Below are 8,174 nucleotides of genomic sequence, written 5' to 3' on the forward strand. Positions count from 1 at the left end.
TGTCCAATGAGTCATTATCATATTCAAGCTGTCCGGCTTATTCATGAGTGGGAGGCACAGCCACACCCCCACTGCTCGACTGACAGCCTGTATAATGATGTGAAGCTGTATAATGATGTGCTTCCTGGTGCTGGCGGCCATGCCCCCTGCAGCCTGTGTGTGTATACGAGAGATACAACAGCTCCAGGCAGCTATGTTACAGCAGAACATGTCAGGTACTTGTGTAGCTGGTGTCTGTGCCTCACACATATGTATTAGGAGGATGCAGCATGTTAGCAGATGAAGCACATACACTAGCAAAGCTTTACTATACATTACACACAGACATGAGCAGGGGGAGGGGATGGGAGGGGTAACAGGGGTGACATCACTGCCTCTGACCATGTGACCAGCCTCATTTACATAATAAAGAAAAGATGATTTTGCAATGATTAATGTATGAATTGACTAGATAAAGGCTGGGATGGGATCCTTGTGAGCTGCTCCAACAGGTAGCGGTGACAGAAATAGTGACACAGACCTGATGACTGGTGTCCTTTAAACAACAACTAATTACATATTTGCTTATATTATATTATAATTATGTTTATTCCTGGAATACCTCTTTAAGTAAACAAAGCCATAATTAGTAAGTTTAAATAAATAATAAATAGCTGTATCTTGTCCAGTGGTGAACGTCGGGAACTATACCCAAGGGAATCCTGTAGGTGAAGTCAGATGAGTATAGTGGGCAACTAATCCAATTACGCCCAATACAGAAACTGGACCCTGGAATGGTACCCTATTTGGTCCTGTATTTACAAAGGCAATACCCAGTCTATCTAGAAAATTCTGGGAAGATCTTTGTTATCCCTTTAAGAAGATCCTGGTCATCCTGATGTGTTTCTAGCACAGTGATATAAGCAGAGTAAAAGGCAGCAGCATCACATAGCTTAAGGGGATACCTAGGAGAATGTGGTATCTGCCTCAACCTCCTGATGTATCAGATACAGCACCTGGTGCACAAGAATTTGATAAATTCCACCCCCCCCCCCCCCCAAGGACTTGCAATATCTTTCCTTTTAATGTTTTTTTAATAAATCAATTTGGGACATCTACCATACAGGTATAGAATATGTACACTGGGCAATATGGTGCTGGTACTGGGTCAGGGCCGCAGCCCACAATTTCTGATGGGTAGCGGTCCTTGTGTACAAGTGACACCCACTGGTAAAATCTGCCATCAGTGATAGAACATTATGTGGCTTTTTCTCTGCAGTATTTGTATGCAGTATATTAAAGAAAATCTACCAGCAAAATCAAGCATGATAAAGCAGGGACACTAAATTAACAGTCTAGGGTAGACACTAAGGGGGACATTAATCATAGTCAGTTAGACTGTTTTGAGCGTCTTTTAGCGCTAAAATCTGGCGCATCTCGTTAATTAGGCGCATTTTCTGGCGCACGGCAAAGTTCGGCACGTAGTGGTTTTGAGTCCCTGCGCCTTATCTGACATAGTGAGTGCGTCCTATACAGATGTTTGCACGGGATCTATCACAAAAGTGCGCCTAAAAAGGCACAAAATAGGTGCAGAAAATGCACCTGCTCTGAGCAGGTGCACTTCCAAAAAACTTCCCTTTTCATTACTAAAAACATACATTTTAGGTTCCCACATGAAGAATTCCCTCTATGCAACATGGAAAATACTTCGGAGCAGTTTTAAAATGTAAAATTTCTCCAGTAACGACTTCATCACTTTCTATGGGATCATCTCTGTTAGTGATTATTGTCTTATTGTACAGATCTGAGAATATTATCAGTCTCCATTTCATGTAAATTATAAAAAAAAAGGCAAAGACTTATTTCAGCAAGAAATTTTTTTTTTTTTTACATCTCTGTAACTTTTAGTCCCTGCATTTGCATCACAATGATAGTTTTTTTTTGAGCAGAGATGAAGCCCTGAACGTTCTGTCACATTTTCTCAGTCTCCTTTCATTATTGCTCACAAATGAGATCTAACAATTGCGCCAAATTTGACGCAAATTTAGGCGCAAATGAATCGGGCATGCGACAATTCCAAAGTGCATTTACTAAGCCAGAACCAGATCCATCATAGATCAGGAGCCAAAAAGAAGAGCAAACCAGGCGCAAAAATAGGCGAACCTGAGACCCACTATGATTAATGTCCCCCAAAGTATCTCACCCTCCCCCCTGCTCCCCCAGCACTGAGAATATCAAACTTGCTCACTCACTGCGCGATCTGAGGGAGCAGGGGAGAGCAGTGTAATGGCCTTTATAACCAAATCACAGAGGGTCTAGGATAGCCCTTTGGCACATTAGCATAATTTTCTAAGTTGATTTTAGAATAAAGGAGGCCATGGATAACAAATATAAGCAGATTAGCACAGTCACTGTGTCTGGATCTATGAGTAAGTGTCCCTGGTTTATCCACACCTGATTTTGATGGTAGATTTCCTTTAAATGAAATGAGTTAGCAACATTTGACCCATTAAGGTAATGATACGCTACTGCTGTCACATTGCACTGAAATCAATCATTCTTTTTGATAAAATCTATTTTTTTTAGAAATGTAGATACATCTAGGATATTGGATTCAGGCTTGAGCCTTGGTTTATACATATTGACCTTACTTACTGATCCAGCATGATCTGGTGCCTGTCCTGTGAATCAGATGATTAAACGCTCACAGGTCTGCCATACTCATAATCATTTTACACCTTGCCCATGAACCCATAATACTTATGCTGGAGCTGTAGTAACACAAATCAGCCACTGGTTAGAGAATGGAGCCGTTTCATGTTTTTTTCTCAGTTTTGAATCTGGCAGCTGGAATTGGCTTCTTGGTGTGATCTCGAGTGTTGGACCCCATTGATATGATCTAGATGACCTATCCTTTGCATATACTTGATAATATGCTCAGCTGTGATTTACTACACAATTTTGAGGGACATCATTTCCTTTTTCACAATGCAATGTGACACACTTATCACCGTATAATCTTTGTAGCTGAGTGCTACATAACACTATTGTACTGTATGACATGACAGTAATAGGTCTGCCTTTAGTACTTACTTTTATAAAACTTGTCTTAGCTTGTGAATGTATTTGTAAATGGGAAAACCCCAAGTTAAGTTGTTGATGGGCTGGAAAGAAGACAAATAGGTTCAATAGAATTATAAAAACTGTTAACATCCAGGAAATCCGTGTGATGTAAAAACATTCCTCAATCATGAGGAGACGGTGTTGTTACTTGTAGACAACGTGCCATTATTCTCTAGCATTCCTTTCCATAGTGAGAATATGGGAGAAGCCATTTGGGAAAGTCCTAATCAGTCTCCATAAGACATGTTTATGTTTTTGGGTATTGAAGTGCTTTTAGCTGATTAGACATGGATCTGAACCACAATGAAATGATGAATGGACCACACGTGGAATTGGATCAAGTAAAGTGGAACAAATCAGTTTAACGAAATAAGAATCAGACACATAATTTCCCCAAATTCCTCATTTTTGTCACTAAATTCAATTACCAAGCACAGGGAGAGGCCAATTACTTTAAATGCAGGAAGATGTATTGTATAAGTTTGCAGGAGGAATGTATATATTTAACATAAGAAGACTAATTGTGTATACATCAGTGTAAAAAATCACTCCAAAATGTAGAAGGCTTACCTCCTTACTGGACATCCCTTACTTTCTAGTAAAGACACTTAAACCTGTCAGATCTGCAGAAACAAACGTGCTTTGTTGTACACATAAGGGGGGGAGCATTTATCTTCCCTTTCATCCCATGTACAGAGTTTTCTGGCATGCAAGGCATGAAAAGTTACATTGCTCAGGAAGCTGCAACTTTTTCCCCCTTCCACCCTCACGTCAGGTTTGGAAAAAGTTGACATGACAGGGAGAGGCATAGAGGCCGGCCTACAAATGTGTCCACCATTACTATAGTTTGTGTGTGGTTAAACACGATTCTGGCCTTTTTGCTGCCTGAGGCGAAAAGTGCAGCCTACTGCTCACCCCCTGCTATATTTGGCTCACCAAAATTGCAGGTAAATCTAGGAAAAGCATCTACAACCTGATAAGCAAATGCTGACAACTTTACTAACAATTGAGGGCATCCCCACATAGTGCCCCAGATCAACGATGACACTACGCATGCTGTGACTGACACTACGCATGCTGACGATGTCTCACACAAATAGTAAGTGACACAGACACTAGTTCTATAAAATAGAAATTTCTACACCGCACTATTTGGAAGTGTGCTATGGTAATACTGTGTGCCCTTCGGTATGTATAAAAAGATAATGAGAATAAAAATTTGTACCATGCACCACTTACTTGTTTTTACCCAACATGCATATATATTCAATGAATTGCTGGCTGTTATTATCGTATATACTCGAGTATAAGCCGACCCGAGTATAAGCTGAGACCCCTAATTTTACCACCAAAAACTGGGAAAACCTATTGACTCAAGTATACCCAACGGTGGGATATGCATTGGTCACAGACCCCCCCCCCCTCAGTATATAGCCAGCCAGCCCAGCTTGCCCCCAGTAGTATACAGCTTGCCCCCAGTAGTATACAGCCAGTCCCCAGTAGTATACAGCTTTCCCCCAGTAGTATACAGCCTGCCCCCAATAGTATACAGCCTGCCACCAGTAATATACAGCTTGCCCCCAGTAGTATACAGCTTGCCCCCAGTAGTATGCATCTTGCCCCCAGTAGTATATAGCTTGCCCCCAGTAGTATACAGCTAGTCCCCAGTAGTATACAGCTTGCCCCCAGTAGTATACAGCCAGTCCCCAGTAGTATACAGCTTGCCCCCAGTAGTATACAGCCAGTCCCCAGTAGTATACAGCTTGTCCCCAGTAGTATACAGCCAGTCCCCAATAGTATACAGCTTGCCTCCAGAAGTATATAGCCAGTCCCCAGTAGTATACAGCCTGCCCCTAGAAGTATACAGCCTGCCCAGATTTTAAAAAAATAATAAACTTATATACTCACCCTCCGGTGGCCCCGATGTGCAGCGCTGCTCCCCCGATGTCCGCGCGGCTCATCTTCTGGCTTCCCGGCTCCTCTACTATCAAATTGTGCTGGGCGCGGCCATTGTTCTCTCCCGGGCTGCAGGTGCATAGTATGACGCGCCGCTGCTGACGTCATACTAGGCGCCGTCCGGGAGGGAACAATAGGGGTGCCCAGCAGGATGTTACAGAAAAGGAGCCGGGAATCCAGAAGACGAGCCGCACGGACAGCGGGGGAGCAGCGCTGCACAACCGGGCCACCAGAGGGTGAGTATATAAGTTTATTATTTTTAAGCCCATTGACTTAAGTATTGACTCGTGTATAAGTCGAGGGGACATTTTTCAGCACAGTTTTTGTGCTGAAAAACTCGGCTTATACACAAGTATATATACGGTACATCAAATTTTATCACAAAAAATATTATAATACAAGAATATTTTTCTAGATACTAAATTGTTGTGACACCGCCAATGGCAAGATATGTTAAGTAGTTTATGATGTTCATATATACTTCTGTTGTACTGTATTAGGTTGCAACCCTACAACACTGCTTTTCTTGCAGCATGCAGTGTGTGAACTCTGAGTGTCACCACAAATGACAAACCAAATAACGTAGTGTGTGAACACTATGGGGCAGATTTATCAAGCTGTCTGAAAGTCAGAATATTTCTTGTTGCCCATGGCAACCAATCACAGCTCCCCTTGAAAATATTCATGGGATCTGGTAAAAGGAAAGCTGAGCTGTGATTGGTTGCCATGGGCAACTAGGAATATTCTGACTTTCAGACAGCTTGATAAATCTTAAATAAATACCAAAAAGAGAAAACCCAATACTAGGTAAAATACTCCTATTACCAATCCAAAACATATAATACCAATAGAGGTATATAGGACCAAAATATTCCCAATCAAGTAATACTCATTACCACTTAATTAATGAAAACATTATGCAAACTTTATTATTAAGTATGGCCATCAAAAATAAACCATTAAAAGCATAAAATAAAATCCACAAGAACAAGAGTGTTTGGCGATGGTCAACAGTCTTTCGATACGTAACAAGCATTATCAAATGCACGAATACCAATTTTGGTTGTAACCCAGCATATTACCCACCCGTACCAAAATTGTGAGCCAATGAATCACGACCACCGCCACAGCACCCCGACGAACGTTCGTGCATTTGATAATGCTTGTTATGTATCGAAAGACTGTTGACCATCGCCACACTCTTGTTCTTGTGGATTTTATTTTATGTTTTTAATGGTTTATTTTTGATGGCCATACTTAATAATAAAGTTTGTATAATGTTTTCATTAATTAAGTGGTAATGAGTATTACTTGATTGGGAATATTTTGGTCCTAAATACCTCTATTGGTATTATAAGCTTGATAAATCTGCCCCTATGCGTTACCAAATAAAAACCTTTTAAAAAGTGCATGCACAAAAAACCTACACGTGTCCGTATGACCTCCGAACAATGCCTGGGCATTCTCTCGATGAGGTTGCAGATTGTTTCCTGAAGGATCTCCTGTCAGATCTGGACTTAAGCATCCTCCAACTCTTGGAGAGTCTGTGGTGCAACGTGATGTTGGTAGTTGGAGCAAGAGATGATGTCCCAGATGTGCTCAATTGGGTCCATAGCTTCAATGCATTCATCTTGCAGGAACTGCCGACATAGTCCAGCCACATGAGGTCTAACATTGTCCTGCATTAGGAGGAACCAGGGGCCAACCGCACCAGCAAATGGTCTCACAAGGGGTCTGAGGATCTCATCTCGGTACCTAATGACAGTCAGGCTACCTTTGATAAATACATGGAGGGCTGTGCGACCCTCCAAAGAAATTCCTCCCCACATTACTGACCCACTGCCAAACTGGTTGTGCTAAAGCATGTTGCAGGCAACAGATCACTATCCACGGCATCTCCATACTCTGTCACATGTGCTCAGTGGGAACCTACTTTCATCTGTGAAGGTTTTCTAAAGGGTAACACCGCGCTCCATGGGAGTGAAAAGAGTATGTGAATGATATTGGGATATAAGTTTCTCTTGCAGGCAATGGATATTACTCCCACAGAAATATATATCTTAAGCTGCTGTGTCCTCTGGTTTACAGGGGGGTGAAATCTGATTTGTGCAAGAATTCTTATGGTAAGTAACCAGTGAATTGGTTGCACTGCTTGTACCATAAGTCTTTACGATGCAGGGTTATGTCAATTATTGTACACAAGATTCATATAAACAACAATCAACATTTATTGCATCTAAAAAACAGTTAACATAGGGAGTCGAGTACAGAATGTTGAGTATAGAAGTAGGACGACGCATTTCGGGGCGGGATTGGCCCGTTCTTCAGGACCAAGCAATTCTGTGGAGAGCACAGGGCACCAGTGGCAAATTTTCATATACTGGTGTTCTCCTACAAATGCCAAACATCCTGCACGGTATTGGGATGCAAGCACAACCCCCATCTCTGCATGTCGGGCCCTCATACCATCCTCACGAGTCGGTTTCTAACCGTTTGTGCAGACACATGCACATATATGGCCTGCTGGAGCTAATTTTTTAGGGCTCTGGCAGTGCTCCTCCTGTTCCGCCTTGCAGCAGAGTTAGTGGTCCTGCTGTTAGGTTATTGCCCTACGAGAGGCCCCTCCATGTCTCCAGGTGTACGGGTCTGTCTCCTCATAGGGCCTCCAGGTCTGGTCTGTGGTTCAGCTTCACACTACCCTGACAGACACAGCTAAACTTTTTTCCACAGCTAGCATTGATGTGCCCTCCTGAATGAGCTGCACTACCTGAGCCACTTGTGTGGGTTGTAGAGTCGGTCTCATGCTATAACGAGTGTGAAAGCCCCGCCAACATTCAAAATTTACCAACACATCAGCCAGAAAGCATAGATACTGAGAATTGGTCTGTGGTCCCCACTTGCAGAACCACTGTGGTCTATTGAGTTATATTGTTTTGTTTAAGTGCTCCTTTTATTTTTTCATAAGTATAATATATAATATAATATATATATACAATTAAGGGGACGTGCCTTTGGACAGTCCAACTGATTCAGACTGAGCGCGGGGTTTAACTTTCAAATTGTGTCAAAAGCCCAAGCACTTAGATCCACCACTAAAAAGATGGTGAACTCTGTAG

Source organism: Engystomops pustulosus, chromosome 3, assembly GCF_040894005.1.
Source record: "Engystomops pustulosus chromosome 3, aEngPut4.maternal, whole genome shotgun sequence".
Lineage (NCBI taxonomy): Eukaryota > Metazoa > Chordata > Amphibia > Anura > Leptodactylidae > Engystomops > Engystomops pustulosus.